The 12,929-nt window shown below is 46.0% G+C and overlaps 1 protein-coding gene across 3 annotated transcripts in view; it reads right to left on the reverse strand.

Moving 5' to 3' along the window:
- Positions 1–2,271: 2,271 nt before the first annotated feature.
- LOC135378922 (uncharacterized) overlaps positions 2,272–12,929 on the reverse strand; it is a 102,940-nt gene continuing 92,282 nt past the window's right edge. For 2 of the 3 annotated variants that reach the window (XR_010418633.1, XR_010418634.1), the window contains one exon: positions 5,903–10,220. The gene's annotated coding sequence lies outside the window, so the exon portion shown is untranslated. Of the gene's footprint in view, positions 2,416–5,902; positions 10,221–12,929 lie in introns of those variants that run through there. The other variant, XR_010418636.1, reaches the window with a different exon arrangement.

Below are 12,929 nucleotides of genomic sequence, written 5' to 3' on the forward strand. Positions count from 1 at the left end.
TTCACTGTAGTTTTCATCTTACATATCCTTTTAGGACTCGGAAAGTGTCTCTTTCAGCAAGCTTGGAATCATTTACCGTCTAATGAGCTACAGTAAGAATGCTGCGTAAATCGGAAAATTATCTAACTTCGAAATGTCTGTATCATGTGTCGTTTTTCTCAGTGTTCTTTGACGGCGGAACTTCTACTTGGCCGGTGAGTTCCAGCGATTGGAAAACACGAAGGAACAATGAAATCGGTAGCCGTTCATAAGGCAACAAGGGACCAGAGGCTACAGTTGCGTCGCTAGCAGGCAGGACCCGAGCTAATTATACTGGTGAGTAACATCGACGATCCTTCTTATTTACATAAGGTGGTGATATTGTGATCGTGATCTATATAAACGGACGCTCTGTGATTTGCAAACATAAATAACCAAAAAGTGGTCTTGACACAGGCATGAACAGCTCATCAGTTGACACTTCACGATTTTTTACAGATGCAACATCCAAGTGCCTACGTGTACAGATAAGCAGAGGTCCCAGCACAACCACAAGCCAATAGTGCAGAAGATAAACACGAGGGCTACAGCAAATTCAAGTCAAGTCAACGCTTATGCCATATGTGCTTTGGGTAATAAAGTGATTCTATTCCCCACTTTCCTGCGAAATTATTTTTATACCAGACTTGGGATGTCTAAATGAACATTCAAAGTGTTAAGGGGATATACTAAAATAAATGTAAAATTACACTGAACGTGTAATTTTTATCGTCATGGCAGCGTTGGAGAAACGTTGTAAAGCGCTGTTTATTTTATTCTCTCATGTCGTACAGTCTGGTACGTTGTATTCACATATAAACTGCATTTCATATACGTTAAATTTACGTTGATCGGCACTTGTTAAATTAACATGTTTTCGAGCGGACATTTGACATCATGATTTCACGTTTGCTTCCCATCGTCGATTCAACATTCATTTCGTTGATATACAACGTTTTTTCTACGTCGAATTTACAATAGTGTGTTGACTGGGCGCATGCCAGCACATATCTCTCGTCTAGACGCCGCATTAGTTCATCGAATGCGCCTCGACGTGGCCTTAACAGCACAGTGGCGCTACCGCTTGAGACATGTTTACTCTCTCCACTGCAGCCATTGCGGTGTTGTTGAAGATCTCGAGCATATTCTTTTCCCCCCAATGCCCACACTACAACCCTTCCCACTCCGTACTCTCCACCCCCCCTCAACGAGCTAGACTCACGTCTCCTCTCCCTCACAAAATTGCTTCGCCCCTGGACGCATCCAGCTCACGAACGCTCTGCCCTAAATGCTCTCTTCGCCTGTTTGGACGCAAGAGGACTTCGATCCTCATTGTAATGGGACGCATTACTTCAATGCCCACTTCACCTCTAGCAATGGGGTAGAGGGACACTCCATACCCATCATCCTGAAGTCAAGTTGTTGTTGTTGTCTAATTTTTTGCTACTTTGGTGTACATGGCTGAAATTGGCGTATGCCAGTTTTCACAGGATAAAGTAGGGTTTCTCTTTAAAAAAAATATGCGTACAGTCAGCTGGAACGTCTTGTAGAGTGCATAGGCAAAGTATGCAGTGAGGTTCCTTGACAATGACACTTCACACATTGCCTAAAGCAATCAGACATTCTGAAGAATTTCAGCATTTCATTTGTTGAAAAAAATCTAATGTCTCAAATCGAATGTCTCAAAATTAATACGTTAATTTCTTGTCCCTTTGCCGATCGAGACTACTTTGCAGTTGGTGTCCGGCGTTCTGCCGTTGCTGCTGAAGGAGCAGCCCGACTACTTGAAAAGCTCTGTAAGTACCCCTGTTATGCAAACAATTGTTAGTTATGTCTTTTGTAACGATATTTTTCACACATTTTCATTTTTCCATCAAGCACATTTTTCCTCTCTCCACAGACTTTCTCTCGTATTTCATCCTCATTCTTCATAATTCCAGATAATTCAAGCCTACAGTCACAGTTCCTTTACCTCGTGGTACATTCTCCGTCTCCTGTTACTCTGACAAGTGGACAATTAAACAAGCTGTTTCGTGTATAATCTTGTGTGCCATACTCACTAAAAGCCACCACCTTGCTTGACTATTGTTGTGTTCCTTGGCTCTGAGCTTCTGAATACATGTGCCTATTTAATGCAGTTTTTTATTTACAGGATATGTAACCGTCACTGGTGTATGATGGAAAGCTTCACGAGACCAACGACATCCGCGTAAAATTTGAACACTTTGACATGGAGATGTCTGACGCGATAAGGGCCGTTGCAACATCGTTGGAACTTTACTGGATCCTCGACGTGAAGTACAGCCCGAAAGATAGGAATACATGGACTGTTGGAAGTATCAGATCGGAGTACGCCAGAGCGTTCTGCCTCCACTGGCCATCCAACTTCTGAGATCTCTGGAGAGAGAATAAAAGCCATTACCCCCACTGTTTGTGCTCCTCCTCCTTTCCTACAGAGAACACAATAAGACCTCACATACTGGCCAAAAGTGACAGTCCGGTTGAAAACATGGGTGTTGGAAACACCGTCTTATGTTTCCGAATACTCCTCACAGCCACCGTGCAAAATATTTCAGAAGAAATCGTATCCCGCGATTTGTTATCGATTTTCTTCTACGCCATTGTTGGCCCCGACTAAAAGCCGCAGCGAGCTCTCGCGTCACGTGCAAAAGAGCAAAGCTGCACGTGACTGGCGCATGCCTGTTTGCGCGATATTTAGTTGTTGCGTGCTAGAATTTGCCCATTGCTACGATTTTGAGTAGCACTCACACGTTATGCAGAGTAAAATGCAGAGTAGCGTCAACATAAACACAGGTATCAGGACGGAGCCTACGGTTCAGTACCCTCATAGGAAAAGACACCTCTCTGTACTCCCAGGAATTCCTCAGTCATGCGGCCCGCTTTGTCCTTTGGGGACCTCATGCTCACGTGACAGACGACGTACATAAAGGATCCTTGGGGAAAGAGTTTGCGAGGTTGAAGAAACAAATCCGGGTGTCTTCAGAGGAGTAGTTTTTATTCAATGTCTCCAAAACCACACCGTTTTATGAGCTGAAACTTTCCAGACAGCATGTAAGCCTCCGTGGCAGTTGGAAAAAAATCAACTTCCAGCTTTTCCCGGACTGTCCCTTTAAGCACCACGAAGCACAGCCTCGTGCTGTACATACTGCCTGCACACCCAGGGCATAGTAAATGTATGAGTAGCAATGGCTACTACTCTTCTTATTACTACCTGCGGATACCGCTTGAGCAGTAAAATTTTGCGAAAGCTGTTAAACCTTTAGAGGCTAAAGCGGAATTTTCATTTCATTTTTTTTTTTGCCGTTGCGATACTGTGCATAGTTTTGTTGTATCTGCGTTTATCCGTGGAGGACCTCGTATTTCTGCAAAACAAAAATCACGGTTGCTTGGCAATTTCCAATGTTCAATTGAAAAAAAAAAGCCACAATTAAAGGCTGTGCAAAGCGTACCTCAATGGAGGCAAAACTTTCCAGAACGTAATTGCCGAAAATCTCATCTTCCTGCGAGTACGTCGCCAGTTAGAAATTTTTATCACCTGTGGAAACCTAAGTTCCCACAACTGCCGCCCAATGTGGGGGGTCCGTCCCGCGGTACAGGTCCCGTGGAGTGACTTCGAACGCTTACTTGGTTCTCTGGAAGCCCCGGCGCTTGTGCTAGGGGACTTCAGTGCACATCACTCGGCCTGGGGAAGCCGAAGGACGGACAGTAGGGGAAGGAGGTTGTTGGAGGCAATGGAGAATAATAACATGTGCCTGCTGAACAACCGCGAGCCCACTTACATGCGATCCCCAACGTCACTTGATGTATTGGACCTCTCGTGGTGCTCAAGCGACATAATTCGCCACTTGTCGTGCGCTACGGACGTCGACACTAGAGGTAGCGATCATTTTCCTCTATATATTTCACACGACAGACTGCCCCTCTTAGCCACTGCTGGACTGATTTCTTTCACAAACTGGAGACGTTTTCGTGCGGGCCTCAGAACATCTGTGCACACCGGTATGTCCCCAGAGGCTCTCTCTCAAGCAGCTACCCGCGGTATTCAGGACGCGGTGGTCATGTCTAAAAGGGTAACAGGCCATGTCGGCCATTCCCCAGCCATTAATCACCTTAGAGCATTACGTCGCCGAGCAGAAAGAACGGCTCGTCGGACAGGGCAACTTACGGACATTGTGGAATGTCGCCGGATGAAAGCTAAAGTAACACGAGAACTTAAAAACGAGGACAGGAAGCGTTGGCGTAAGTTTTGCCACCACCTTTCACCGTTTGATCCGGCCACGAAGATCTGGCGGACAATCCGATCTCTGAAGGAGGCGCCCCCTCAAAAGAATCCTCTCGCGGCCTTGGCTATCGTTCAGCGTGTAGACGAAAACACGCTTGCGACGGACTTCTGTGTGGAACTAACGACTCCGGCGGCTGCCTCGACCACGCCCCTGCACCGCAGTTCTGTCCACAGTTTGACGGCTGAACTTCACCACGACTGGCCCCGTCCCCCGGAAGTTATGGACCGCGACTTCACACTAATCGAGCTAAAACGGCGAGCGTAGCTGCCAGTAGCTCCATCGCTAAGCACAGTGCTTTTGATTTAGTCCTTTATTAGAGTGATTTCTGTTCCACAATTTTCCGCTATGTCTGTTTTAGGACGGCGCCTTCTCAAGCACCCGCGGTTTGAGGCCGCCTTCTTACAGTTTCCCTTTTCTCCTCTTCGCAGATGCATCGGCAACAGGCGTCTTCTCCTTCCCGTCGAACTTGGGAGGCATCTGGACCCCACAGTTGCTCGGGCAGCCCGTTCTCCCGATCCCGCTCATGCGGAGGTCTACCTCGGGTCTCTGGACGCAGGGACCAGGCTGGTCGCTCTACCCGTCCCCAATCTCATTCGGTGGCCACCTGGACAGTGGTGGCCAACGGCTTGCCTGTATCGTGGACCTCACGCTCACGTTGGAGCCGTCAGCGCCTGCCTCTTCGTGGAGAAGACCCGTCCCAGGTCCCTGCCCCGTTTAGGGGTCTCACACTAGCCGACAGGCACCCTTGAGATCCTCTCCAGCCTTTGACCACTGAGGAGAAGCGGATCCTGTGCCCGACGTGCCAGGTCCCTGAGGTGCAGCGGGCCACCCACCGCAGTGGCTCTCTGCATCAGTCTCGCCTGGATGCAGCCCGAACGACGTCCGACGTCACCTCTGGCCTGTCCACATTACGCCGGCTTCGCCCTGAACTTTTGGCAGAGTCACTGCCCCCTAGGCCACCGCCCATTCCTCGACCAGTTCCCTCAACCGCGGATGAAGCCATCCTAGACCTCAGTGACGACCTAATGACTCTGTAAGAGGGGGAAGGGGGATGTCGCACCGCTGCCACTTCCCTACGGCAGAGGGAGCATCAGAGCGACATACCGTATGTCAGAGGGAGCGTAACCGGGACGGTGGTTTAGAAAGGAGCGCAACGCTCCTGAAGGTCTGTTTTGTTGTTAGGTTCCGCTGCGCGGGCTGGATAGCATATCTTGAAAGCTGATAAAAGCTTGTATGTTCGTTTGAATTTCTGGTTGTGCTCCTTGTTCCTTCGCGGACGGAACGGACGGCCTGACGCCCCGAGGTTTTGGGAACGCAGGTTTCCACACACCTTAGGTAAAACACCCTGTTTTTTGCCACAGCAGTGTCATTTATCAGGAAATCTCAACTGGGGAGTTGAGACCCCCATACATCGACAATCATATCTTATGCAAGGAGATTGTAAGCTACACCTACCTGATCGTACAGTAGGAGCGACACTCTCATTCTAGCAACTACGCTATCAATTTCATCTTATCGCTCACGGATGGCTACCGAAGAAAGTTTCATGTATGATAATTCATTGAAACTCGGCACAGATATCAATTGCGGCTTAACGGGCTTCATTTTATTATCCAGCTTTTGCCGTGCAAAATACACAATGAAAATTGACAACTTAGTAACAGACTGAGAACTTTTGTGATATTATACAGGACCACAAATATCTCCAGTGGTGATCAATGTAATCTTTAAGCGACAGATCATCAGAAATTTCTACATACAGATGAAGGAAGAACGGATAGAGAAATATATTATTATTATTATTAATAATTGGGGGAGTGCGTCGCGAGACAACCGAGGTCAAATACATTAGTAAATGAACGTATGGGGCAATAACGTGCTGTCCGCTATATCATCGAGTTAGAATGTCATAAGCATGATACAGACAGATTGGGAACACGTTTTATTAAGCAGCAGCGACAGGTACCGACAATTAGCAGCTCGATGCAAAATAAATGAAAATTTCACACTTCTACGCTGAGCTTTTTCCATAAAACTTGAACAGTGATTTGCCTTGGGCTACACTCCAGGAAAAAAGGGTGTGAAAATAGTTACCATCTAGGCCAACATAGTGTGTCATCAGGGTCTAAAACGATGATAAAAGCAATTATTGACAGAATGGCGTAAATGCAGGCTAGCTGGTGGATAAATTTCATGATAGGCAAGCCTGAGCGATGGGCAAGACACGTAAACAAGCACAAACACGAAGGCTCAAGCACTGAGCCTCCGTGTTTGTGTTTGTTTACGTGTCTTGCCCATCGCTCGGGCTTGCCTATCATGGAAAAGCAATTATCATACATAAAAATTGCAACAAGAAGGCATACTCCCCCTCACTCGCCGAATCAAAAGCGGTAGCCCTATCATTCGTAAGTAGCAGGTAGAACTGTGAAACCTTTTAGGCACAACATATGCGATGACCATTATCTCCTAAAATGTGTAACTGTTCCACCCATTTTTCTAACAGTGCAGTTGGTGAGGTGGTGTAGTTGGTTCAGACTGCAGTGCAAGATGATTATCTAGACATTTTCACAGCTCTGAAACTCCTGTTACCCACATGGGACAAGCTAGAGGGGCAATACCATGTACATTGAACATGTGTACTTCTAAATTTTTATCTTATTTTTCAGTTACTCATTATGTACACACAACGAGCATTAACCATCACGTGTTTGCTTGCACTTGCCAGAAACGGAAAGCGTAAAAAAATGGAGTAGTGTTTTACGTGAAAACGTCACAATCTGGGATTCCTTTACTACTTTGCGGGATCTTAGTGAAATAAATGCAAGTGTTTATTTATTTATTCATTCCATTAGTTTTGTGATATTATTTGACAGTACGGACTCACTATGAGCGCCGGCTGCCGAATTTGCCTCTATCTTCGTCGCTCTCTCAGCTCTCTCGATGGCTCGGTGCTGGACTCTGGGAAATTTGGGCTTTTTTGTTTGTTCCTCTCGAACCGCACTTTCTGCAGATTGCCGTTTCCCCCAGCTCTGATCATATTTTAGGTTTCTATACGCCGTCATTCTGGCGAAAATTTGATTCTCAAATTTGCAAATTTACTAAATATTGGTTCTTCTCGTTGAATCGGACATCGCTTAAGGTCCGGGTAGAACTTCTCTGGCACTTCCGAAAGATACCTCTATCGACATCCTAGTTTTACGCTTTCGCGAGATAGAATGCCGGCAAGGTGCACGTACCCCTACATTTCCGTACCTCTCGCACGCACCCGCCAGAATGCGCCAGCCGCTGCAGTGACCTGTTAGCTAGAGCCTTACACGTGTACGCTATGCTAGCCAGTTGATTGCCAATGGTTTCTTAATCACAGATTTATCGCGTCAGGAATCGTCATGAAATACTGCATAATTTCACCGTAAATTGTTGACCTGGCGACCAAACCGAAATTAGAAAAATTTTCACGTCATAAAAGAAAAGAGAAAAGGTGGATGAGCTGATCATGATAATTCTTGAACTTTCTCTTGTGTCGCCGTGACCTTCGCATGGACCGAACAGTTGGCATGATAGACACCTTTATCACCCTTATTTCCTAGCTCTTAGCAAAAAGCGCCAAGTCTTTCGTGGTATGTGTGCGACCTTGTTCTGGCGCAGAGGAGCCTGAAGGGCGTGTTACGGCTGTGGAGGTAATAAAGCCCCGGACCACTTTGGTATTTGAGGAGCCTACAGCATAGCATGGTTGATGGAGCCGCATTTTCCCCAAAAAATTATTTTTTAAGGGCCGCAATGGGAGCTACCTCTAACTACCAGGATGCGTCCTTAACCTTTGGCACATTTGGCTTCTTTTCGAGTTTAGCATGTCTGCTAGCGCGGTGTCCCACGGCAATTCCTCGCCAAGAGCCCGAAACCATGGCCCCTGAAGTACTGCGCGCACGGGGTACTTATTGAAGCATAGCGTCTCCTCTTCAGGCAGTCAGACATCAAAATTATGATAACACTGTGAGGTGTCCCCATTAAGAACATGATCACATATTATTCCTTGGCGAACGCCCTGCATCGAAAAAGAAATTGGGGTCACCTCAGTGCTCCTTTAAAGGGATATCCTCCACTTCATAACCTATAACCGGTGACAAGTACGTAGTAAAAAAATGATGTGTCCAATACATTGCAATATCTAATTACGTAGTGCCTTTCTACCTGTATTGCACGATATTGGCTAGAAATGTGCCGTTCAAATGCCTAGCCAGGCCTTCAAGTTACTGCATGTATACCTCTTGACATTTTGTAAGGAAATTAGCTTCTAATGTTCCAAGTGCTGTGTAGCAGCTCATTTGTTCCGGCTTGGCAACGGTGATTGATATTCGCTGTGGAACTCTAAGCGTGTCTCTTTCCATCTCTACTGCTCTGCGTCAACTACATAAGCGACTTCTGTGCAGTCTATGCACTCTAAAAACAGAACTTCACCGCATAGCACGCTGTGCGCCAACCATTGCCACGAATTATTGGACTATCGCTTGTGATCCGAAGAGAGATGGATGCGTATGCCTCTTTGTGGCAATCATATATCCAAATTGCCGCGCCCTGGTTTACTTTCGAATCAAAAGCGATAACGCTATCATTCGTGGAAATGGTCGGCGTACGGCGTGCTATGCGGTGAAGTACTGTTTGTAGAGTGTGTCATCAGGGTTTACTTTCCAGATTTTCACAGGAGTGGTGTTCGTAGTCCAAACCAAATGCCTGCTCAAAAGTTGATTTAGATCAAATAAATCAAAGTCAATCGAGTGAATCAAACTTTCTCGATATTGTCATAACAATCGTGATTCTTTTTCAAGGCTGGTTGTAGACAATTACCTACTAGGCTTCGAAGCCCAGGACCACAGGGTCCTGAAATCCCGGGATTTGAGCATAATTTGAGCATTTGGCAAGTCCAAATCGCGGGAGTTCGAGATTATAAATTTCGGCTTTTTTGACAACAAATATTCCGGGGTACGAGTGAAAGGGAAAGAAGGGTTCCAATCGACGTTTTGTTTTCGAAATCCCGGGAATGTGAAACGGCTCGGGATTCCGAACGTTACTGCCTGCCTTTCCATCGGTTGCCCATGTACCGTCATTGTGGATTACCCAAATGTGAGACTTCGTGTTGTGTCTGTCCCTTCGTGTTCCCTAGTCTCGGGGTTTTACATTATGCATCATCCTCACCAGCTCGCTTGCTTCCTAGCCATTTTTTCATTGTCACACCCAAATGTGTTCTGTTTATGCGTTTCTATATGTCTGCAACGCTGGTGTAGCACAGACCACACGTGCGTTCTGCAACATTGGAAAACATTACAATAAAAGTGTCGTACTCAGCATATCATATAGCGGGTTTCTGACGCATTATCGTATAGTGTATTATTCAACTGGAGCGTACAACTTCAATGACAAGCAAAGGGCATCGTCGATTACATAGTGGCGCCCTTTAAATGCTTCAAGCGGTATGAAGAAGAACGTAACACCAGGATTACGGCCACCCTGTGGTCTCACATAGGAAGTACGGGTATGGGTGCCGAATACAGCAGGTACCGGGATGGTATAGTCTTCGTCATGAGGGTGGCAGAGGGTTATCGTGTATGGCGTATTGAATGGCCATTCCAGGTTATCGTCATTGCAACCGGGGCACAGGCGTAGCACAGCCACCAGATGCGGCTTTCCATCCTTGTCCTCGGCAGTAACCTCTAGCTCGAAGGTGTAACCTTTCAACATGAACGTCGTACTGACTATTCTGTAATTTCCTCCGACTTCACCAAGTTTCACCAGCTTTCTTATTCCTTTCGGCCTCCATTTTATCTCTGTATGTGACACAACCTCGAGGTTCCTATCCGCAATAGGGTTTCGGTTATCTTCAATACGCGGACTTGGTGGCCGCACCTGACAAAGATACAAAGAACGACGTTATATGTGAAATGCAAATGCAAAAATGCAATATGCAAACGGATGAAGGTGGGAAAGAATGAGATGCATACAAAGGATGTATATATGAGGGACATAATAGAGGAAAACGGCAATTGGGGAAGAGGCGCAATATTTGAAACAAAACATGAGACAGTGGAATGGTGAGAAGCAAAGGTTACTAAACAATAATAGTGAAAGCAGCAAGAGCAAAGAAGCAGATGAAGGCACCGAAAGTTAATGTAAATAATATGCATATCACTTTTAAATTCAGCGTATGAGGAAAAAAATAGTATATAAGGACGAACGTGTATTTTCCGAAATTTGGCAGCGTGTCAGTGGATCATATGGTCTGGTTTTCTGTACATAAAATGACGGAGGATTGCGAGGGGCACCACAAGACTAGCGGAAATTTATGCGGCCTAGCAAGATGGGGAGCTAACAATGCACACATGTAAAGGCAGCAATTTGACGCCACGATGTTAGGGGGAGGAGTCGAAAGTGTTTTCAGAGAGTCGGGTAGTCGAACGAATCAAAGACAGGGATACTCCGGAGCTAAAGTTAGGAACAAAGTGAAGCGCACGTTTCTGAAGAGCTTCGAGGCGATTTCTCACACTAAGGCACGAAGCGTTCCATGCAACAGATGCATACTCTAGTTGTGGTAAAACGAGCGCCTTTTAGAGTTTAACAAAAACCGAGGGAGTTCCAAAAACTTCACACGTGTCAGTTAAGTAACCCAGTGCCCGAAGAGCAGAACGACATACTGCGGCGACATGATCATGGCACATCAGTGTGGCTTCGGAGCTGCCTCGAAGATCACGGACACAACTAACCCGAGGTATTTCAGCACTTCACATGTAGCGGAAGAGTGGAAAGTTTGTCTTACACGTAAACGAAGCAATGTTACTTTTTGCAATGTTGACCTCGATGTGGTTGTTAGTGCCCGGTGTTCAAACAACAGTTACCCAATGAAGGTTGCTCAATTTTTTATATATAAAACTATTGAGATGCAAACTGTTTATATCTAAAGAACCTAAAAAATGTGCGACAGGATGACATATGTTAAGGTTTAGCCGTGTTCTGCTTAAAACCTGCAAAATGTGAACATAATTGCGCAATGCAAAATATGTACAACAAGCACAATGTGCAAATAGTCGACACACTTTTATTCAAAATATCTTGCTATCATCATATCCAGTTGTCTTTCAGTCCTCAGAGCGACCGGCCCAGGTTTGCCGTGTGCTCGACCATCTCGTCCTGACCTTTCACCCCCCCCCCCCCTGCTCTTTTCGTCTTGCGAGTCTGCTTGGCTCTCATTGCGTGCGTTAAAGGGGATGCACACAAGCACACTGCAACGTGTGCTGGTCTGCATTATCGTTTTCAGCAGACTGCTCATCTAGGTTCTTCCGCGAGTGCATTAACACGTGTCAATGTTAATGGCATGTGTGGGATAGCCAGGACGGGGGAGGAACTGTGTATAAGCCAACGTTCTATTGCTCTTCTGGGAAAAGAGATTGAGTTCTTGAGAAGAGCTCTGATCTGCTGATGCGACCCGGTAAGAGGTATCTACGATTAGAAAAACGTTGATAACAAAACCAATAGACATATAACTGATAGTGCTTCTTATCGTATGTGGATTTATTTAACGTCTTTGTAAAGCCGATGACTGCACCTTATTTTCGGCGTCATAGCAATGGACACAAGTCTCGTCTCCCGTTCCCTCTGGCAAGCAGCTCCTGGCTGATTTCAACACGAGCCTCCTTTTGGTCGCCGGTTAACAACCGTGGGACAAATTTTGCACTGACCCATCTCATATGATTTTTTTTTCTGACAAAACCTGACGACACGATTCGACGCTGATGCCCACTACATCAGCGACCTCTCGCTCCGTTAACCGACGATTTCCGCGAATCACGGCATTAATTATTTGCACAGTTTCGTCATCCGCTGAGGTGGATGGTCGTCCAGGCCTCGGATCTTCAGTGACCGACGTCCTGCCTTCCTGGCACTGCGTTCTGCTCATGCAGTCCTCTCGTTAGGCGTGGCGAATCATCTGAAACGTCTGCGTGAAGTTTGTGCCAAGTTTGAAACAGAATTTCACGCATACGCCCTGCTTTTCAAGCTATCTCACTCCTAATCAGTCACAAACACAACGAAGGGCTTCGGGGTGCGCGTAGTCTACTGACTGTAGCTCGACAACAAACGGTCACAGGAAATTCAAACGAACAGCAGCCCGTTGAATAGGAACACCGGTTGCCATGCAAAGCATTGCGAGCGTACTCTGAATTCCTGTGGACGCACAGCTTGAGAAGTTCGTTTTTCTTTTGAACACGCCTCGCATATTGTTTCTAGTTTATCAAGTATCAATGGGATATAGGCAAAAGAGACAAAGAAGTATTTTTTTTTTTTCATTTTGCAATAGTCACGGCTGTCCCAACAACCAGTGTGCCCCCAATGTGAAAAAAAAAAAGAAAAGAAAGAAGAAGCTGAACTCAGTAATCAGGTGTTAAAATAAAAACAGTTTTTCACGGGTTAAGGAGTGTTGTCAACTGGAGAAACATCGGGCGAGATGCAACCAGCTGTATGTCACGCTATTGAGGCGGTTTTTCTGAATCCCAACAAAGTTACGTGAGTTTTGTGGTAAAATTTAAACGCGTTTTACCGTTATGAAAAAGCGCCCGTTCGAAA

Source organism: Ornithodoros turicata, chromosome 1, assembly GCF_037126465.1.
Source record: "Ornithodoros turicata isolate Travis chromosome 1, ASM3712646v1, whole genome shotgun sequence".
Classification (NCBI taxonomy): domain Eukaryota; kingdom Metazoa; phylum Arthropoda; class Arachnida; order Ixodida; family Argasidae; genus Ornithodoros; species Ornithodoros turicata.